The sequence below is a fragment of the Hyperoodon ampullatus genome, assembly GCF_949752795.1.
Source record: "Hyperoodon ampullatus genome assembly, chromosome: 8".
NCBI lineage: Eukaryota > Metazoa > Chordata > Mammalia > Artiodactyla > Ziphiidae > Hyperoodon > Hyperoodon ampullatus.
Window position 1 is genome coordinate 88,810,978 of NC_136921.1, and position 24,592 is coordinate 88,835,569.

General features: G+C 34.2%; 1 protein-coding gene across 3 annotated transcripts in view; it reads right to left on the minus strand.

The window, feature by feature from the left end:
* OLA1 (Obg like ATPase 1) overlaps positions 1–24,592 on the minus strand; it is a gene marked incomplete at its 5' end in the record, with an annotated part of 164,823 nt that overhangs the window by 20,149 nt on the left and 120,082 nt on the right. The window lies entirely within an intron of this gene.

Below are 24,592 nucleotides of genomic sequence, written 5' to 3' on the forward strand. Positions count from 1 at the left end.
ACTTGAAAAGAAATTGCCAAAAGTAATTTTATTAATGACATATTACAGTTAAAGTATATTCTTGAGTGGTTTCTCTTACTTTACAATAAAATTTCTGCTCTTAGAATACATCAAAATAATAATTGTAAGTGAGAAATCAAATGCTATGCAACTGACTTAAGCCCATGTTTAATTCTGTTCCTAGTGGAGATACATCTTTTCTCTAATAATTAGTCTAACAGTTATTAAAGTTATCTTTACATTGTAATCAAAGAAATAAAAATTAAAATAATATATCACTTTTTATCTGTCAAATTAGTAAAGATTAAAGCAAGAATAACACCCAGTGTTGGCTGGGGTTAAGGAAAAATGTACTTTCTTGGATGGCTACAAGGATGTTCATTGTAGTTTACTCACCAGAAAAAAAAAAAAAGAAGTCAAATAACCTCAATAGAAAACACTGGGGGATCTGGATAATCGAAAAGGGTTAATATCCAAATTATATAAAGGAATCATATAACTCAATATCAAAAACCAAACAATCTGATTTTAAAATGGGCAGATAACCTGAATAGACACTTCTCCAAAGAAAAAATACAAAAGGCTAATAGACACTTGAAATGATGTCCAATATCACTAATCATCAGGGAAATGCAAATCAAAACCACAATGATGTATCACCTCATATCTATCAGAATGGTTATCATCAGAAAGACAACAAATAACAAGTGTTGGTGAGGATGCAGAGAAAAGGGAATACTTGTGCACTGTTGGTGGGAATGTAGATTGGTGTAGCCACTATGGAAAAAGTATGAAGGCTTCTCAAAAAATTAAAAACAGAACTACCCTATGATCCAGTAATTCTGCTTCTAGGTATTTACCTGAAGAAAACAAAAACACTAATTAGAAAAGATATATGCACCCCTATGTTCACTGTAGCATTATTTACAATAGCCAAGATATGGAAGTAACCTGTGTCCATTGATAGATGAATGGATAAAGAACACACACATGTGCGTGTGTGCTCACGTGCGCACGCGCACGCACACACACGCACAATGGAATACTACTCAGTCATTAAAAATGAAATCTTGCCATTTGTGACAAGATGGATGGACCTAGAAGGTATTATTATTCTAAGTGAAATAAGTTAGTCAGAGAAAGACAAATTCCTATGATCTCACTTATACGTGGAATCTAAAAAACAAAACAAAATGAAAACAGACTCACAGAGAACAAACTGGTGGTTACTGGAGGTTGGGTAAAATAGGTCAAAGGGATTAAGAGGTACAAACTTCCAGTTATAAAATACATAAGTCATGGGGATGTAATGTACAACATGGGGAATATTTAATAATACTATAATAATTTTATATGGTGACAAATGGTTACTAGACTTATGGTGACCATCTCATGATGTATTTGACTGCCAAGTCACTATGCTGTACAGTGAAACTAACATAATATTGTATGCCACTATAGTTTGCTTTAAGAAATAAAATATAGCACATCAATACAGTAGCGTATCACACAGTAATTAGAAAAACTATTATAAAATATGTGCAAAAACATTCATGGTGTGTTAAGACTATTTACTCACACAAGAGGTATTTATTAAATATTTACTAGGTGCTAGCAAAGTGCTGGGTTGGTAGGAATAAATGAGATAAACATTGTCATCATCTTCACAGAGCTTATCACGTCAGCCTGTTATCTCCTTAGGTATTTTGATGTATATTTGGATACACCTGATAGGGAACAAGAAGCCATTGGTGGCTTTTTAAAAAATTATTTTTTTGTTGCAGTATGATTAACAAAAAATAAAATGTACAGATCTTGGGACTTCCCTGGTGGTCCAGTGGTAAAGAATCTGCCTTCCAATGCAGGGGGCACATGTTCGATCCCTGGTCAGGGAACTAAGATCCCACATGCCATGGGGCAACTAAGCCCCCACGCCACTACTACTGAGCTTGTGCGCCTCAACTAAGAGAGCCTGCATGCTGCAAACTACAGAGCCCACACACCCTGGAGCCTGTGTGGCACAACTAGAGAGAAGCCCATGTGCTGCAACAAAGAGCTCACATACCACAACTAAGACCAGACGCAGCCAAAAATAAATAAATTAAATAAATAATAAATCTTAAAAAAAGTATAGATCTTGTATGTTTCAATGAATTTTGAGAATTTTATATACACATGTAACCACCACCCCCAAACAGAGAACATTTCCATGTCCCCAGAAAGTTCCCTTATGACCTTTCCCAGTCAATCCACACTGCCTCTCCATGTTGCTCGGTGCATTTTTTTGGTGAGGTGTATGATTTCCATCACATAACTATGCCACAATTTATTTATCCATTTTTCTACTAATGTGAGTTGCTCCTAGTTTGGGGCCATTATGAATAAAGCTGCTATTATTACTTTGTATAAGAAAAACATTTATAAGATATGAACATATGTTTTCATTTCTTTTAGATAAATACTAAAAGTTGGAATTACTGGGTCAGAGAATAAATGTATACTTGAAATAAACTGCCAGTTTTCCAAGGTGATACAACAATTCCTGCTCCCCTTTCCTTGTCCACTTTTGGTGCTGTCAGTTATTTTGATTTTAGCCGTTTTAGTGATTGTGAAATCATATATCACTGTGGTTTTAAACTGTCTTTCCCTGATGACTTAAAGATGCTGAGTACCTTTTTGTGTTTATTCATGTATCTTCTTTTGTGAAGTGTATGTCTAAGTCTTTTGCCCATTCTTAGAATTGGGTTATTAGTCTTTATATTATTTATTTGTAGAAATTTAAAAATATATTCTGGATATAAGTCCTTGCTCAGATATATGTATAGTGAATATATTTTTCCAGTCTGTGGCTAATCTGTTCATTTTCTTAACAGTATTTTTTGGTGAACAGAAGCTATTCATTATAATGAAATCCAACTTTTTCTTTTATATTAGTATTTTTTCTGTTTCATCCGAGGGATCTTTGCCTATCCCAAGTTGTAAAGATATTCTCCTACGTTTCAATGAAGGGTCATGGATTGAGAAAATGTCAGCGTGACTATGTTCAAAGCAAATCAGAATGCCATGCATAGGAAAACAACCTACAAAGTCAAGGATGATAACCTGGGAGGCTGTTACCCAACTTAAAAATGAAGTGATAAAGTTCTGGTCTGGGTTGATTAGCAGTGTAATGGAAGAGGAAGGAATGAGTAAGGGCCAGATTTAGAAGAAAAAAGATAGAACTTAGTGATTAACTGAATAAGATGTATGGAAGGACATATGTTAAAATGATTTGAAGAGATGAGCTTAAAAGATTCAAAGAGTACCAGTGCTACTAACAAGGATAAAAAAGTTTGAAAGTAGTTCCTACTGTGGATGTATTGTAGGAAAAAATAAGGAGTTTAGTTTTGTACATACTAAGCTTCATAATGATAATAGAATAGCCAAATGGAGATTTCTTGTTGACGGTCTGGAATAATGAAACTTGAAAAGGGCTAAGAGGAAAAAGTAAGGCTATGGATTTGCAAATCATTAGCAGAGAGCAGTGCATCTCAAAGTAACATCCATGCACCAGGAGCACCAGCAGCACCTAGGAACTTGTTGGATTTGACAATTCTCAGGCCCCATCCCAGACCTAATGAATCAGAAACTCTGGCAGTAAAGGCAGCAATCTGTGTTTTAATAAACCCTCCAGAGGATTCTGGTGCACACTAAACTTTGAGAACCACTAGCATATATCTAGGTTAGAGTTGAAGGCATGAGCGTCGAGGGCAAGTGAAAAACGTTAACAAGAATCACTCAATTACTAATTGCTAGGGAAGAGCCATGACAGGCAGAGAGAAAATCAGTAAAGGAAAGATATTAGAAGTGGAAGGCTAATATGTCTGTCACCCAAAAGCCAAGCAAGAGAATGTCATGAAGTTTCTAAGCACAGTTTATTCAGAAAGAGACAGAGACAGAAAGACAAAATGGAGCCTTCTTCCATCTATTATATACCTCTTCTTCCCCACCCTGCCTCCCAATGGGGTCATATTGTCTAGTTTTCCTTTAAATAAGGAAAATCTGCAAACAAAGTAACGCAAAAAATACAACTGTACAACTCCGTTTCTTTTAAAAGGAAAGGAGAAAATGACAGGCATCTTATATATGTAATTTCATTTAATACTTATATAACTCTTTCCAGAGGAAGGAGAGAATGGGCTGTAGTGTGTAAGGCAAGTGGGGTCAAAATAAGCTGTTGTTCTAAAGACTAGAGAAATGACAGCATGCCTATATGATGTGAAACATCCACTCGGAAAGGAAAAACTGATGATGAGGGAGACAGAGGAGGAACTACTTCAGTAGGTGAGTGGGGATATATAATCACATGCACAAGTGAAAGGTTGTCTTTGGCTAAGTACATAGAACAGGGGTCAGCAAATCATTGCACATTTTTGTATGGCCCACAAGCTGAGATGGGTTTTTACATTTAAAAATGATTTCTCAAAAAAACAACAACAAAAAAGGAAGACTATTTTGTGACAGTGAAATTATACGAAATTCAAATGTAAGTGTCCATAAATGAAATGTTATTGGCACATGCCATGCCCATTTGTTTACATACTGTCTATAGCTGCCTTTGCAGTACAACAGCAAAGGTGAGTAGCTGTAACAGAGACTGTGGTCCTCAAAGCCAAAAATATTTACTTTCTGACCCATTATGGAAATCATCCGCTGCCACCTGGCATAGACATCCATCTAACTGTGCTCTAAACCTTTGATGTATCTAACCAAAATAGATAGTCTTCAAGTGATCTACATATTTCTATTAACGAAGGCTAAAAGTCAGAGTTGAAACATAATGGAATAAAGTCAACTGATTTCATCCAGCCAGCCATTCAATCAATCACAAAATTTACTGAGTCTGGTGCCAAGCACTGGAGATATAAAATGAACAAAACAGGCATGATCCTCATTTTCATGGAATGTAAATTCTTATGGGACAGAAAGAGAAACAAATAAGTGAGATTATATAACTTATGCTAAGTGCTCAGAAGCAAATACACACGATGCTTTGAACAAAAGGAAGTCTGAGGATTACTCTAGACAAGGTAGTCAGGGAAGGGGTTTCTGAGGAGGACAGAAGAGCCAGCCACGGTAGGGAAAAGGGGTGTGGTGAACAGGAGGAGCAGACAATTAAATGTTCTTAGATTTCCAGACACAGAAACATGCCAGGATGGGGAAATTTACACATTATGAGTAGCACATGCATGGAACACTTTCCCTGATAAATTTTCCGATGGTATTTTTACTACAAAGTACACACAGAGTAATTATATAATGGGTTCAAATGGTTTGGGAACAAAATACAGATTAAAAAAAAGAAAAAACAACAACAACAACAACACTGTATAATTACTTAATTACCCGAGAGATAGGAATGGGTCCAGAAAGCCATTTCTGCTTATCAGGTATATAGAGTAACAGTCTTTTTTTTTAAAATGGGGAGAAACATTCCACACAATGTAAGTTTTATAGGATACTGGCAAATGCAACGTACCAAAGAAAGTATAAATCGTAGGCATTTCTTAATTGCTTAAAATAAAATTAAGCTTTTCCTACTACATCACAACAAATACCAGAAATGATCATAAATGGACAAACAATACTAGAAACCATAGAACGTGCTTCAGCTGTAATTTATACATAGATAATGCAGTATAACATACCAGTTGAAGCTTGACAAATGATAAGCTATGGACTTTGGGAAAGAGTTACTGTCATTTGGTGCTTAATTCTACATTTCTTATTTGGCATATACCAAGTTAACTATTTAAAACACAACCTGTCCATTTTGTGGGTTGGTTATGTAGTTTGTTCCATGTTAAAATAATCAATTCTTTCATTTTCTTGTTTTTCAGGCACAAATAACTTTCTACTTAAAATTTAAGCAGGTTGAGTGAGTACAAAATAAAATGTTCAGTAATCTTTTAGATATTTATAAAATTATGCAATTCTAGTTTATTTCTCCTCATGAAAAATGATAAAACATGACTTTCAACTATTTGAAAATCCAGACACACAGATCTATCGAAACGTAAGGTACATTCAATGTAATGATTCATAGTGTCTCTAATAGAAAGATTCAGCAGTTCTCAATCGAGACCTTTATTCCTTCTCTGAATAAATGATGCCTGAAATTTTTATTCTTGTTCTAATGGAATTTCAATGGCCTTCACTGCAAATCTACTGGAAATTTTTGCATATTAAGTGGAAAAAATTAAATGATGTTAACCACATTTTAATGTGATTAAGGCTGACAGGGTCATTATTTCTGCTAATCACTCAGTTTAAAAAGCTCAAACAAAACTTTATAACAGACAAGGTTTTTAATTTTCTGTATATCTTGTTGAATTTATTTTTTTTAAAACTACAGAAGAAAAAGAAGGGGAAAAAAACATACTATAGTCCTTGACAAAAACCAATGAGTATTTCCTACAATTTGCAGATGGGTTTCATTATACTTAATCTGGTGATGTAAAAACAAAAATGCAAAACAATCTTATACTGCACATGCTTCCCTGGTTTCTTTCCCTTTAAACATGAAGATGGTAAGAAAATACACTTTGTAGAATTCTGAGTTCTGTGTTTCCTATTTACTGCTAAATGGAAACAAATATAGTTTTTTCTTTAGATCTTATAGCAAACTAAAAACAGAATTAATGTATAATACTGCCTCAAGCAATTCTTCAATGTCCTGTTTTTTAGATTAATCTATGCCATGCAACATAGAATATTTCAAATATATCAAAAGAATGATGCTAATTGCTGTAAGAATAATAGGACTTCTCCTTACAGATAATTTGTTTTTTCTGTTTTCTGATAAGAAATTTACTTTGTTTATGGTCATTCTATACTAGAAACATAATATTAAATTAACTACTTAAGATGGCAGGTATATTTGCTGTACTTTTGGTGCTCCACTTGCAAAGAATTGTTTTTAAAAGTATAATATTTTTGAAGTGAAAATGACTTGGAACCTAGCCTAAAAGACAGCCAGTATCTTCTTTAAATTTCTGGGCATTTGAATATTTTCTGAAAAGAATAAGCTAGGTATATAACCCATATAACTATATAATGAATGAGTCAAGTATCTCACTACTCCTTTTGTTGGCTGTCAGCTGCTTAACCAACAAGAGTTGCTGAAAATCATCTTTATCTTTCAGCTATTAAAATGGTAATTTCTAAAAATGATTTGAGGACTGTAATTCATTTTGACATATAAAGGAAATATGTCTATTCCTAATCCAGGAGTTACAGTTTTTACAGAAACAAAATTAATTCGCTTTTAGAAAAATATGACGAGCAAACAATTTTTGAAAAGGAATACACACCTGAAGTTCAGACAGTCTAATTCATATTGATTCACCCCAACCTAGTAAACTTAAACCAAATTCAATGACTAAAAACAAAACACTTCATATATAAAAAAAGATTAAGTAAATATTTTTTGCATTGTAGTTTTTCTAAAGCTGTATCAAACTATGATTACTGCAAATAATAGTTAAACCAACAATTATAAAACTTAAGCTACAGGTGCAGTACCTTTGTCAGAAAAAAAAAACAAAACCCGAAAACCAAAACAAAACAAACAAAAAATAAACGATCATCCTTTTCATGGTAAATTACTCAATTGCATGCAAATGGATACATGTGTTTACCTCACTGATCACAATCTAAGCAGCTAACAGAAGCAGAACACCTGGCCACAAACAAGTCCTTTGAAATACAATTTACCATAAAGTTTGAGCCATTCTGCTTTCATATTAAAAATCATCACCAAACTACTTTTCAGCAGGAAGCTCAGCCTTTTGTGAAGAGAAAGAGATTAGGGTCTGTAGTAGATTATTTAAATATCAAGAAGTTCAAATTAATGCTGCATTGTAGTCATAATCTTTGGTGTTTCTCTAAAGAATTAATATTGTTGAAATTCAAAAAAATTTTAGTGTGATGCTATGCAATGGTGCATCAACTAATAACCCTCCAGAATTTCTGTGCTCATCTAAAAAGAGTCCCTGCTGAATGTTCTAATGCATCTTATTGTGAATCTTCAGCAAATAAAACTTCATGTATGAGCTCATGATGTGCTTTGCTGCCGGAAAGTCACAGACTCTGTGGGAAGCTCTTTATCTTCCCAGCAGTCAGTTCTCTGAGAACATCAGCGCAGCTACTGTAGTTACCTGTAGATTACTTGTATTTTCTCACATCTGTGTCCAGCAATCTAAACCATGATGATAAAGGGTCATTAGGTTTTGAGTGAGGAAGGGGATGGACTAGACAATTTGCTCTGATAAGCTCCTTGTTGGGAGCTCCAGTTTAGAATGTGAAATGTTGGTATGTACAGTTTTACACTAAAAAGAAAAAAGAATTTCACTTTTCTGCACTAACAATTAAAAATGATACAATTTAACATCTCACTATAGTCTACTGATTCACATTTTACTTGGGGGATTTATAATTAAAAGTATTTAAGAGAAAATTTTCTGCTTGTAAAATGGACGTCTACGCTCTATTAGCCACAAAGAATTCAGGTACAATTACTAAGATAACTGCTGTTTGGTGCACAGCAAAGCAATTTCCCACAGTGGGACTTACAGTTCAATTTACCAGTTGGGCAAATATTTTGTGCTCTGTAGTGGCCAGAGAGTTAAAAGCTATAGGTAACAGTTGAGCCGTGTTATACCTGGAGAAAAGTTTCTTCAATTCAAATAGATGGTTTAGATTTCAAAGTAAAGAGCGTACCCCCAGAAACATTCCCCCAATTAAAATTGTATAATTTTAAAACTAACACAAAATACAGTTGTCACAGAAACCCTGACTGACCTCTTGTCCTCCCCAAAAATAGAGTTCATAATTTGGAACTCAACACTGTATTTTATTTTCGTATTTGTGTTGCATCCTAAATCATTCTGATACTTAATCACATTCTCCTAGTAATCAGCTGATAGAATATGGTATATTCTTGATTAGATTATAGAATGGGAATACTAATTACTTAATTTCAAATGGCTTAGAATAACTGTGTCAGGTTACAGAAATATAAAGAAAAAAATTTTTTCTGGCATCCTTCAGTTACGATGTGACACACCATATAGACAGGATAAAAAGAAGAGTTTTATTTTAGCGAGAGAAAGAAGAGTTTAAAAAATGCTTGCTAAAACTGCATTCATAATTTATTTCTTTATTTATGTATGTTTATTTTTGTACAATATTATATCTTCTATACATCTTCCTCCAAAAGGAAATTGTAAGAGATAATACTGAGTGGAATAAATAAAACACTACTCTCCCTTAAAGAATTATATTAAAATTATGAAAGTATGTGAATAAAAGCAATATTTAAAAATAAAACACCAAGTAGTGATTTGGCTTTTTGGAAATAACTTTAAAATAGTATTCATTTGGACCATTTGAAGGCTTTCCAATGCTGCTAGAGAAGAAAAATAAAAATATTTATTTTGAAAGTTGTTTGCTAGCACTAAACATAAGCAAGCAATATTTTCCAACAGATTAAAGATAAACTAAGCATTTAAAAATTCCTGTTCTTCCTTTCAAATATATGAATTGTCTAAAATCCTTTTAAGAAAAATCATAAGATGGAAGATATGTCACTAACACCAATGTGGAGACATTTCTTAAAATAAAAATTACTGTATGGGCTTCCCTGGTGGTGCGGTGGTTAAGAATCTGCCTCCCAATGCAGGGGACACGGGTTCAAGCCCTGGTCTGGGAAGATGCCACATGCCATGGAGCAACTAAGCCCATGCGCCACAACTACCAAGCCTGCGCTCTAGAGCCCGCGAGCCACAACTACTGAAGCCCACGCTCCACAACAAGAGAAGCCACCGCAACGAGAAGCCCACGCACCACAAAGAAGAGTAGCCCCGGCTCGCCGCAACTAGAGAAAGGCTGCGCAGCAATGAAGACCCAATGCAGCCAAAAATAAATAAATAAAAATAATAAAGTTCCCTTAAAAAAATTACTGTAAAATATAACATTTGGGTAACTAACATTAATATCCTAAGGCAATATGGGAACACAAATCCATAATAATTATTCATACACCAAGCCACTGGAAACCTAAATCATTTCTGAAGACCTGAATGTGTCAAGAACTTTGACAATTATGACTGGAGCCAGGAAACTGTAGCAGTGCAGAATTTCTTATGAATTTCTCCAGTTACTTTTTATAAATGCTGTCTTGGATGACAGCTTAATGTGTACCACATGCAATATTTATTCTTCTTCAGTGTCAGACTGTCTAGCCATCCAAGGGAATACAAAGAATGTCACTTATTAGGATAAAAGCACAGGGAAGGTAATCAAGGACATATGTAACATCAGCCAATCATGCCCTATTTCAACATCCTATTCCATTCATAACAGTTCAACAATTATTTGCTTACTGATAACTTGCTTTCAGGCTGTTTGTGTTCACCGTAATGGTGGTTTGCATTTATTTTGCTCTTTAGAATTGGACACTTGCTGTGCCATACGTGTTTGTCAAAACTTTGTATCTTCTGTCAGAAATGGCTTAGCATATCAAATAATTTCTATTTGTCAGGAACTACTAATACAACAATCAGTAACCCTTGATGTCAATAGGGCACTAAAATAACCAAAGACAGCAAATATATAACTATTAAATATTTTACAAAAAACAATCCTATGAAGTGATACATAATAAGAAAGTCGTTATTACTAGCTGAGTCACACTCACATACATTCCTATGCATATAGCTAAGAATACTTAATAGGCATTGCTTTTTCTTTTGTTTTGGTTCTCCAAGATGGTAAAACTGTTAAGAATTTCACAAAGTAATTTGGTGGTCTTTAAACTATACAGCCAAAATGTCTAAGTAATACCAAGTCACATTAAAACATATACTTGGCCACCAATACAAGTTTCACTTAATAATAGATTTAAAATAATGTCCCATCATATATCATAATCACGAAATGGGTAACTGTAGAAACATAATTACTTAATCATATTTAATCATTAAACTTTAACCAGATACGACTTGAACTATTTATTCTAGTAACAATTAAAAGCTTTAAAAAGTACTAATTTCAAGAGATCTAGACAACTAAGATGTTTACCTCTGAACATAGGAAAGGAAACAAATTGTTGGTATTCTCTTTTGGTCTCTTTTTCTCTTTTGTCTCAGATTTGGCCTGAAGTAAAGCTCTACAATGCAAGAAATATCCCATGCAAACTATTCCATACAATATTTTTTTAAAAGACTCACAAAAAACCCACTTTTAAATAATAAAAACATTATTACAAATTGTTCTTTTTCAGTCTACATCTACCTGAACTGTCTGGTAAACCACTGATTTTCTTAGCTACACAGTATGTGTTACAACATACCTGCTGACAAGACTAAGGAAAAATCCATTTGGGTAGAGATGGAAAGGTATAGGGATTAGTCTTGATTAATGACAGGAGAAACACAGCAAGATTTTCTAACTGCTACTGTTCCATTTAAAAGTGTTCATGAAACAGTAAAATCTCTCCAAATATGAAGTCTGGTACTTATATTTCTAAATAGACTTCTAACTGGATCACAAACTTAAAAAAAATTTTTTTTGGTAGGGGAAGCAGAGAGGAAACAAAAATACAGTGAAAGGAAGAGAAATGCAAGTGACCTTATCCTTGCAAATTTCAGAAGGCAGAACATTACAATATTATAAAAAATAAAAATGTGTATAATTAGGAGAAATAGAAGAAAATGGGAAGTTGCTATCCTTTATTTCTTGAGAATTAACAGGTTAACAAAATGTTTTAAAGACTTGTTTTAACTTGAGTTCATGAGAGAAAAGTATAAAACATTTTACTGCATTTATAGCATGTTTTTCATGCAACCAAAAGTGCAAAAAAAAGAGCTATGTTGGTTGTATACCAGTGAAAATTACAGAAAAGCGTGCTTGCTGGAAAGCAAACGTAATTGCAGTGGCTTATGTAAGCAGGACTCAAATTAGTTAAGAGAATTTGTTGTGCAATTACAATTGCCAGACACTAATTAACTATAGATCTATCATATATATGTTTTCATCAAATTATGAGAATTAAATTCCAAGACAAATGGACCGATCTACCACAGAATAATTTCACTTAATATATGTAAAATATTTTATTTAACCCTCATTATTCTGTAAGAAAGTTATTCTTCTATTTCACAGGTGAGGAAACAAGGGCTATAAGGAAACCAACCAAACTATCTTGAGTTTTGCTTATATAAAAACACTGCATAAATGTTTGCTCTCTAGCTGGTAGGGGTTTCTGTGTAATGTTTACCAGGATACAACCAACACAGACAACTCTTTTTTGTACTTTTTGTTTCATGAAAAGCATGCTATAAATGCAATAAGATGTTTTATACTTTCATGAGCTTGAGAGAAAGATAGATATTTGGGTAGATATTTGCCTTGTTGTGAGGATTAAACCAAATGAGACAACATATGTAAGTGCCCCAAAGTCCGGCATATAATATGTGTTCAAAAAATGGTAGTCATTATTCTGCCCAAGACTTGGATCTATGTGTACATATACATACATACATATGAATATGCATATACAGTGTTCTTTCAATTATATTGCTATGTGTTAGTAAAGCATCTGAATAGAATATTATACAAATTATCTGCATGCACTTCAGCTAATAAAAGGGATACATGCACATGCACATACAGGCACAATTCCCTACTCCCAGGAAGGTCTCAAAAACACATCCAAGTAACTGAAAATGCAAGAAGACAGAACAAATCACTATGTGGTTAAAAACAAACACACAACAAAACAACCAAGTGGTGGAAGAATGTACTTATCTTAAAAAAGAATTGATAACATGTATTTTCCATGTAAAAATATATAAACTATTTTAATTATTGACCCGACAAAGGGTTATTAAATTGGTACAGAGATAAGTCCATGATAATAAAGATATGGTTTCAGGTAAAATTTTTATATTACCTTCAGTTAGCATTCTCTAATCAGGTTATAGTGAAATTTTAGTCTCAAATTTTATAGTGCATGAACTATGTCTAAATGAAATGTATAGTGATAGGGAATGTGGCAAGTATGTGACCTATTCCTTTCCAACATCACCAGTGCACCAATGCTGAGACATCATGGCACAGTAGTGAAGAATGAGAACTCTGGACATAAACTGCTCAGGTTTGAAGCTTGGCACCATTCTTGGCTAAGTTCCTCAGTCTCTCTATACTTGCTTTGCCTTCCTTAAAATACTAATAGTACTTACTACTCTATAAGGTTGGTGGGAGTCTTAAATGTAATGCATATAGTTAAGTGTTCAGTACATGTTGACTGATGCTGACTACTACTAACATAACAACAACACTTTAGGCGCATGAATTATCCGTTGTTGTTCTATTTCATGATATTCTCTCATTTCCCTGTTCATTTACACACCAACTTCCTTACCCCAGCAGTGAAGAATTGTTCTTAACAAACTGTATGGTATGCTAGAAGAAAGAAAAAAGGAAAAATTTGCTTATCATATTAATATATAAAAACTGATCTGTAGTTATAGCTGTTTTCTGGGGTCTATTCTGTAGTATTATTTTAGACTTGGCAACGATGCAATTTTTATATCGGCTTCAATGAGAACAGTTGTATTTTCTCCACCAAAATTTTCATATATGGTATTAATGTTTAAAAATGGATGCTAAAGCAGGTACTAAAATATTTTGCTGTAACAGTATCATATAGTTAACAAAACTACAAGGCAAGAGAAAAATGGCAGCAGCAAAAAACTTATTATCCTAAGAAGAGCACATAGTTGTCATCTTGAGAATTGTTTCCTTTTATTAACTAAAACCCTAAACTATTTGGTGGAGATGATAATTCCTGAGATAAAACATAGCAGAACACAAAGTTAATTAAAGGAATATTTTCAAAGATTTCTGAAGATTCACAAATATATCTTGCAGTGTCGTGTGGAACTGGCACAAACATTCAAGTCAAATGGGTCTATTTCTTCTACTACTACAAGAACATGGGCATGTTCTGAATCTCTCCAATTGTCTTATCTATAAAATGGACATGATAAAATCTATGTTTCATAAATATCCTTAAATTTTTCATGTTTCATCTATTCTTCTATTAACATCTCACCAATTTCTAACCTCTAAAGGATGCCTGGCACACAGCAGGAACTCAGTAATAAATGATGGTTTACTATGTATGTCTTTTGGTTTGGTACACGAAAAGCTAAGTCACTGTCACTCAATGGGAGGGTGGGGGCAGGACAGAGAAAAGAAAAATGGCACAATTTAAAAGGTAACAATTTTAAGTATAGATTATGTATGAAAACTACCAATGACCTTCATGTTTCCAACATCTAGATATGCTCTTTGGGAAAAAATGAAACATCACTTAAAAAAAAAAAAGCTAAAAAACAATTACCAACAGACAGATGTTATTCGATCTTTTCCTTTTACATTTCAAAATGGACTAAACCCAAAGATGATTTCCACAGACTGTTCTTTTTAGAGAATTTCTAAGGAAAATGTTGACAATCACCTAGGAATATTGATGAGTACTCCCTTGATATTAATGACAAATACTTAAAGTACTAAAAAGGCACCTTTGTATCTGTATTAATGGAAACACAATCTTATTTATCTCTCTGCTAGCTGAACACATTCCTAAACTAAAATGCAGATCTCTTAATTCAACTATGAAAATACTTCATTTTAGTAAAAATTCAATTCGAGGCCAAATATTAGTGTCATGAAGGCCATCTTGAGATTTGTCTGAGGATCCAATGAAGTAACCTAAGTTGAAACACTGTGAAGTTTTGATAAATGTTGGGTGTTATTATTCTTAGTAAAGTTCAATCTACTTCTTTGAGGTCATACATCAAGGGACTTTTAAAAGAAGTGATTTACGAGTAGTAGTGTGGGACAGCAAATTGCTAGACAAGCATGAAAAAGAAAAGATGAAATTCAAAATAAATCTATATAATTTTACTTGAACACAGTTAGGATGTTTTAATATGCTTTTTAACTGCAATGTATTTGAATAAAAATTTATTAGCTCTTTTCAAGTGGTTGTCTTCACATTTTATATTCTTTTTGATGTTCCATCACATTTGCCTTTGCATTTGCTGTTCCCTCTCCCTGGACTAAGCTTTCCTCAGATCCTCCCTCTCTCATGGTGCACTCCCTTGCTTCTTAAAGGCCTTTCCTGACCACCCTAACTAAAATAGCACCCTCCTACCCTGCTTTATTTATTTATTTTATTCATGTATTTATTCTTTCATTCATTTGTAAAAATCGAAAATGTTTTTTGGGAATTTACTCTGTACCAATTACTACCCTAAGTGATCAAGTGTATCAGTTCATATAACAGTCATACCAACTTTATGAGGAAGATAGTTATTATTGTTATTTTTAAAATGAGAAAGGTAAAATTTCTAAAAGATAGACTTTAAAAGCCAGATATAAAATTCTGGCAGCCTCATTTTCTGCCAGAATTTTATATCTGGCTTTTAAACTTCACCAGCACATTATTCATTCAACAAATATCCTCTGGCTGCTAACTAAATGCTGATTATGCATTATGCTATATGCTAGGTTTATTTGAAAAAAGAAGATAGAGTGATAGTCTTACAGCAATAAAATTATACACAATAAAGAGGGCTGTGGCAAAGGAAATGGAAAAACTATATTAAAATGTGAGAAATATTATGAAAAAAGTTTACCAAGAGTTAATAATTAATTTTGAAGGAAAAGAAGTATAAATCTTAAATATTAATGCTGAGATTTCAAAGATGTAGACTAGTATAATGATGGTATCATAAACCTAGATGAGGAAATAAAAATGATCAAGTGAAATAGTGAAATAAGTTAAGCCACTGAGGTAATCTATTTCTTTATTTTTATTTTAATTTTTATTTTGGAGCATAGCTGATTAACAACGTTATGTTAGTTTCAGATGTACAGCAAAGTGAACCTAATCATTTCCTGACATTATATTAAATATTTGTTTGTTGGTTGTCTATTATTCCATGAGACTATAACCCTTATGGGGCAAAGGCTTTTTAAAATCAGTCTCAATGTTTACTTGCTTAGAAAAGGAAAAAGGAAGCACAGTACCTATCTCTTCAATGAGCTCGCAGTCTTCATAAGAATACATAAACTTGAAATTTATATTCATATTGACAGTTTTTATGAAGTTAATTGTCTTCTTGATAAGAAGCATTAAAATGACTGAACCAGGTACCAATGTGCAGCCCCAAATTTATAGACAGGGGTGTACACAGAGTTCCTAAGTCAGTTATTTTGAAACATATTTTTTAGCAGAATTTTGAAATTGGTAATAAAAATGGTCACAGATACCAAAATATGTCTCACCCAAACTGTACTATTTTTACTACATGGTGGATTAAGTAAGCTTTTGAGGGTGTTTTATAATCAAATGTTTTTGATGGGGAAATGCTTTCTAGGTCAATTTAGAATAAGGAAACGCAATATTTTGAGTAGTGTAACTACCTTCAAATATAGATATGCCAATTCTACAAATAAGTTTTATTTCCACTTTGTTCTCATTCTAGACAGAGCAATAGCTACTATGAGGAAGATAGGAGCATGGTAAGATCCAGAAAAGACTTATTTTCAAGGGGTAGAGATATAGGAGTAGGAATGAGAGGAGGGGGAAAGACCAGGTCTTATCTTCAATTCAGTCCAGAAAAGTTGCTCATGAATTATGTATCTGCCAACCTCAGGAATGCTCTGGATTGTCCCACAGTCACAAAAAAATCCTACCATGACAAACCTACATGTGAGGGTTGAGAAGGTACTAGACATTTGAATGGGCATCTTTTCATTGTGAATTTGCTATAATTCACTAAAATCATAATATTCTAGCACTAGAAGGGAACCTTAGAGATAATCTCCTTTAATTCTTTATTAATCTTCACTGCCACATCCCCAACACACATATAAACATTCAGAAATAGAGAAGCTGGGATACAATGGAACTGTTTTAAAAGGCTTTAAAGAATAAACACCAATTTTTTTTAAAAAAATTATGCTATCATAACAATTAAAGAATGATTTACTCTAATGGAAGCCCAGGAGTAACAATAAAATCCTCTAAGCTTCAAATGATGAAGTCACAGGGCCTAACCTGAGAGAGAGATGAGGGCAGAGTCCTATGGAAGATGGTGATATCATGGGAGTTTTATCGTTACCGCCACTGTGCAATAGAGATGGTTCTCAGTTTGTTTTTGTTTTGGATGACAACTGTTTCAAAGCACAGAATTATAGCTGTGAACATATACATGATACATTTTGTTTCTTTATCGATATAATGGAAAGAAAAACCAAGGGAATGTATCCCAAAGATACACTTGGAAGACTTAACAAGTCCTTTTTCTATTACTGTATTCTTTTTGAGTTATGTTAATTAAATTTCGGAAATATTGTTTATACAGAACACATTTTATGTGAACATTCTGATGAACTGTCTTCAATACATGAATGGCTATATAATTTGCCTGAGGTTGAAGAACTAGTTAGCAGGTGGGATAGGGAGGGTGGGAGGGAGGGAGACGCAAGAGGGAAGGGATGTGGGAACAGATGTATATGTATGACTAATTCACTTTGTTATAAAGCAGAAACTAAAAAAAAAGAACCTGTTAGCAGCAAATAAGGACCACAAAACTAGCATTTCAAATTATAAAGTAGCTGTATTTTTAATACATCAAACTTCCTGATAACATACACTACCTAATTTACAAATAGACTATATGTTCTAAGTTTCTTAGAATTCACTTTCCTTACAGAACCAATGTTATCAATGGTATCCAGCATTTTGGTCTAGTCTTCAGAAGTCTATTTAACTTATAATGTAGTTGAACTACAATAGTATCTCCAAAGGTAGATCTAGTGACTGGGGAACACAGGAGAGACCACAGAAGACAGGGACACAGAAAATAATACTCCTCTCCTATCCTGCATAAGCAGGAGATATTAGGCAAAACATTGAAATTGCCCCAAATGGCACTTTCTCCTTTCCTTTTCTACAGCCTTCTTCCAGGAAAACACTGTTATTGAGATCGCATATACTACAGTTAGACTCCATTCTTCAGCCTTCACAAGGCCCTGCCCTATCTCTCTTATCACCAACAGTCCTAAGATTTCTGGGCTTCAACAGTCGCCTCTATCTCCACCAACTACTACTCAAAACTCCCATTTTATGAGTGTAGTTCATCTCAACTCATAGTTTTAGAAACAAAATCTGACTCAACAGTCCTTAACTGCTGGGACACAGATTTTTAAGAATATTAATAGACCTTGAAGTATTCACCAAAGTGAGTCAGGTAGAGAGGCAGAGAAGCTCTCTGTGTACATGAACCACTCGTGATTTGAGGTACATTATATAGCTGTATGCCAAAGTTTGCCTTTCATTTCCTAGGTTATATATGTGTGTGCATGTATGGGGAATATATGTTTTAATTTCATGAAAGAATCCTAGAGAACACTTGTTTTTTGTGAAAGAGCTTTAGTCTCTTAAAGCTAGAAGAAAATTTGTAAAACTTCTCCCTATTATATGCAGTGAAATTCTTCAGCCACTTTAAAAAAGATGAACGTCCTGACACATTTGATAAATTATATTGCTCATAAATTAGTAAGTCAACAGATGGTGCTAATGAAGATAACAACTGACTTCCAAAAGTACAGTATCACTTTCTCAAATTCAGTGAACGATCTTGCAAAGAGAAATTATTGCCTATAAACTGTATCGGGCAAAAAGGCAAATAGGCCAGGGGAAATTCCTAACATGCCTAATATGGTGGGTCAATAGCATTATATCCATACAAAAAGATGTGCTTTCTTCCATAATTATCTTTTTTTAAAATTTTTATTTATTTACTTATTTTTATTTTTGGCTGCATTGGGTCTTCGTGGCTGCACACGGGCTTTCTCTAATTGCGGCGAGCAGGGGATATTCTTCCTTGTGGTGCGTGGGCTTCTCATTGCGGTGGCTTCTCTTGTTGCGGAGCATGGGCTCTAGGCACATGAGCTTTAGTAGCTGCAGCACGTGGGCTCAGTAGTTGTGGCTCACGGGCTCTAGAGCTCAGGCTCAGTAGTTGTGGCGCACGGGCTTAGTTGCTCCGCGGCACGTGGGATCTTCCTGGACCAGGGCTCGAACCCGCGTCCCCTGCATTAGCAGGCAGATTCTTAACCACTGCGCCATCAGGGAAGCCCTATAATTATCTTTTTCAAACATGGAATCAGAGGTGTGATTTGGTTTCATTATGACTACGTGCTCTAGGGCACTAACATCTCTTGACAGGAATTATGAAATTGCCGAAAGAGTAACCAAAAACCACTTAATGAAACCAGAAAAGTACACAAGTATTATTACATGTACATACATATACAAATGCTAAAGGACATTCAAATAAAGATTCCTAAATGGCCAAAGGTCTTTTCCCTCCCACTTCTTTCAGCCTTCCATCTTTTGTAATAAAAAGATCGTCTTGCTTTAGTATATTTTTTTTCACTCTCAAGATTTTGGTCAGAGAAATTAAGAAATATTCAACTCCACAAAATCCATTCACCAGAAATTATTGAAATCCTAATTCATAGAGCATATGGTACTGTTTCAAAGCTTTATCATAATACAAATTAAAAAGTAAGTAATTGATAATTATCCAATAGCAAAAACAAGAAACTATAAAACAGAAAATGGGTCTTAAGAAAATTTTTTCTTTTTGAATTCATTTACAACTTACTTCAGTAAAATTAAGAATATTTTGTATAGGATTTACCAATTTAATCAATCTCATACTAAAAAAAAGAATCGCTCAGTTTAGGCTTCCAGAATATCCTTAACCTGTTCTATCACCCTTTTATATCTGGCAAAGAAGCAAATAAATACTAGTCCTCATAAAGCAATCTCCACTAAAAGTTACAAATTATAGCTTTTAAAATTTAATTCAGCTAAAAAACTCCTCACATGTTAAAACAAACTTACCAACAATACGTTGTGATTTCAAGAAGGTAGGAACACACTTACAATAAAAAAATGTTTTCTCACAGCCTTCATAATGTTAGGTACTTCAAGATGAAGCTGACACAACATTCCCCCCAAACCATAAGAACCACAAGTGTTTTTTTTTTTTAAAACAGAAATTATAATCCCAAAGAAACACTGTATGGATACTTCAGGGCATTTACTTTGCCAGACTAGTGGATGATAAAGTGAAACATTTAAAACAAACCTTATACATGTGAATCTTGTTTTATATACTAGTGTATGTTCCTGAAAACTTTATATGAATTGAACTTAATTTCAAATCTACTTGGGAACTAAAATGAATAATTTATTTAAGAATAATTAATCATTCCCATTTTATTTGTTTCGAGTAAATCGAATGTATAACAATGTGATTTTTTTCAAAGCAGCATTATCTGTGTTAAATTTCTAGCTTCAATGAATAATCTTGTCAGAAATTGATGACTTCTTATAGTAGTTTTACAGAATACATCATGGCATCCCTGAAAGGCCAAGAAAATGCTGTGGGAAGAAGGCTATATTAACCTTCTACAAATATAATTGTGAAGTGGACTTTTGCTTACATTGAGTTAAGCGTATAGCCTGAAAATAATGGAAATCAGTGAATGATAGAAATGGGTGAAATCACCTATAATAGTGAATACTGCTCCTATTGATAAGACGTAATGGAAATGTGCTACTACATAACATGTGTTGTGGAGAACAATGTCCAAGGATGAGTTAGGTAGAACAATTTCTGTCAGACCTCCGGACTGTAAACAGGAAAATAAAACCTAAGGCTCACAGTATGGCAGATGATCACTCAACATTACCTCTGGGGAGGGTTGCCAATCAACTAAATACTTCTACTCCTATAGGAATAGCAATAATTATAGTAGATGTGTAAAGTATGCTTATGTGTCAACATCTATACTTATTGTGAATATATGATGAGCTTGCACAAGAAAGCCTAAGAACCAATCCATATTATAGCTCAAAATATCCCTATGTACCTGAAAGGTACTTTTTTCCTGAATAGTATATAACATATATAAATATAGTTTTATATTATATACACATACATTAAAAATTATATGCGGGCTTCCCTGGTGGCGCAGTGGTTGAGAGTTCGCCTGCCGATGCAGGGGACACGGGTTCGTGCCCCGGTCCGGGAAGATCCCACATGCCGTGGAGCGGCTGGGCCCGTGAGCCACGGCCGCTGCGCCTGAACGTCCGGAGCCTGTGCTCCGCAACGGGAGAGGCCACAACAGTGAGAGGCCCGCGTACCGCAAAAAAACCCCAAAATTATATGCAAAAAATGTTCACACTTCCCCCTTTGTAAATAGTTGCTGAGATATAGTATCTGTAATTCTTTTTTTTTTTTTTTTTTTTTTTTTTGCGTTACGCGGGCCTCTCACTGTTGTGGTCTCTCCTGTTCCAGAGCACAGGCTCTGGACGCGCAGGCTCAGCGGCCATGGCTCAAGGGCCCAGCCGCATGTGGGATCTCCCCGGATGGGGCACGAACTCATGTCCCCTGCATCGGCAGGCAGACTCTCAACCACTGCGCCCCCAGGGAAGCCCTGTAATTCTTATATACAGTTCAAGTTATCAAGAATATATTGGGCTTATTCCATGATTTTCCCCCTAGCCAGGTGCACAATGTACAGTATCACCAAACTACATTTAATTGTTATGTACAAATTATGTGGAAAACAAACAAAAATAAAAAACTTGGGGTAGGGGAGACAGGATCATAGTAAAATATGAATTAATAAAACATTTTTCTATTTAAAATTCATTTAGTGAACCTGACACATTGCCCTTGATTACACAACAGCTTAAAAGACTTTCCAACTACTTGTCTACCTATCTTGAATCAATTTCAACACTCAGATTAATTGACTCTTATATAATATTAGAGAATAATGTTCAGTGACCACAAGCCCACCAGGGCATATGCAAATACATGTTTTACACACACACACAAGAAGTCTGAATGTCTTAAATTTTAGTTATACTTTTCAGTTGAATATGAACATGTAGTATAATAAACAACAAAATAAAATTATCCTTTATCAACAGTTTTAAGAAGGATGGGGACAAGAGAACACAAAAAAGAAACATAATTGGAAGCTATGTAGGTGTACAAAATTAGTTCTACCAATTTCATAATTGGATAGCATATACTACTAACAGCTCAGCAAAGGTGCAAAGATTGAAATTTACACCCCTAATTAAGCAACGGTTTGGCAGGTCTAATGTCCTATACCTGCCTGACACCATGACTCACAAGGCGATCTCAAACAAAAATTAATACTGCATGTAATAGGATCTTAGTTATAAGTAACTGATCATGTTTAAAATATGAAATCCTCAAGTGTTCAAAAATCAGTGACATCTGCCAGAGACAACGACGACGACGACAACACAACAACAACAACTTCTGCATAGTTTTATTCATTCAAAGAACAGCAATATATAATAAAAAATTTTTCTGTGTATTCCCCTTACAACATCTTGATGACTGTCATCTAATCACAACACAACTGTAACTAACCCGGCTGCCATGTTATTAGCTTCTCTTCAGGGGCTAGGTCTTAATCATAAATCAGTGAAATGACTAATTCAACACTGTTAAAACCAGTGAGTAGATGCTTGGAGCCATTCCGGTTTTTACATCTTTCAAAAAGGTCAATACACCTACTCAGTAACACAATAGACTTGTCTTTCAAAATGCTTCCTTATTTTCTAGGACTTAAAAATTAACATGTTACCATTTAAATTTAAATTGAACTTTAGTAATTAAAACGTTCATTACTTCTGAAATGGTGACCCCCTAAAATATAGTTTGTCTTCCTCTTGTGGCCAGAATCACAAACTCCTCCTCCTCTTTCCTGATCATTTAAAATAGCTTTCTAGATCTAAAAGACCCATGAAAATATTTATTACTACTTCCTGCATCAGTCTTAATTTGCTACAGTAACATTACATAATAACCTTAAAAAACAAAACCTTTTTCTTTTGCTAAAGGAGCAACTAATGCAAATGGAGCTGAGATATAAACATTACCAAAAAACAAGATGCTAACACAAATTTAAAGGATTTAGTAATTAAAATATATTTTAACTATTTACATCTGCTTGCAATGTTATAAGTGATGAAAACCTAGTGTTCATATCCTTCATAATAAAAAATTTATTCTGCACTTTAATACAAAGGCTATGTTGCATAAACAGATTTAAGCTGTAGCAGAGTGGCTGAATGAAAGGAGAATGGCAATCTTTCTGGCTCCAGTAGATGCCATTCCCTATCACACAATGTTTCCCACTCATAAATACATGACAAATACTTCCTCAATCATTTTTTACGAGCAGGGATGCACAGGGGGTAGTCAATGGCTAGCTTGAGGGAAAATAGGAACAGCAGGCGGCAGAAACTGTACAGAAAATGGCTATGTGGTAAATTCTCTTCTGGAACATCACTCAGTTACCCAGTCTTTGATCTTTCAGCTACAATTACACTAACTTCCACAAGATCTGACTCCCCCCACCCCCACCAAACATACACACTACCCCAAACCAGATCATCAGTCATACATAAAATCTAAAATTTGGTTTTATGTAAATAGGATCATCCATACCTCTACATTTTTATAAATTAAAATGTGCTATTTAGACAAGAGTTTACTTTCAATTGGCTATAACCATATCATCATCACAACTGGTCTCACAGAAAACATGGGGTGTCTGGCGACAGCTAAATCACAGACTGGCGTCTCCCAAGCAGTCTGTCTACCATTAGGGTCTGGGAAATGGTATTTACTGTACAATTACAGCCAGGGAGTTCTACCTGTAATCATCCAAATACAGGTGTGAGAAGCTCCTTTGGGCAAGGAAACTGACTCATCCCTTTTCATGTAAACTTTGATGTCTGTATTGTTTCACGGAGCCTTGGGAAACCTTACCATTCATACTACAATGAGATTTATTAACTGAAGTCAAATAATATATTTAAAATTCCTTCCCAAAGGTAACAATTTTTAACATATCAATCACAAAATTTATAAGAATTTTATATAAGAAACAAGACAGAACTGTTTATTTTAAAGTCAATTATCTACTGGAAGACACTGACCAGTCAGAACTGAATTTTCATGTCAGGTTTATGCTTTCTAGAACATTATAAATTAAGAGGCCAAATTCAGTTTCCTATCAGGAACACAAAATGTCTTATAGTAATATCAACAGGGCATTTTTAGTTGCGGTAATTTCACAGAATTTATTCTAATGATTTATTGGAGTTAACCATCTGACATTAATTATTGTTTTGGCTTCCAGTCTATGAATGTTTATTTTTCAGTTTAAAGCTTCTCACTCTTTGATATCATATGGAAATGAGAATTTTTAATGGAAAATTGAAACCATGTGCATCTAAGTACTTAATGAAGTACAGGGGAAAACAAATGAAAATATATTTTAGGAGAATTCAGATATTTTACTTTGGATAGTTTTGGTTTGTTTGTATGACTTAACAGTATAA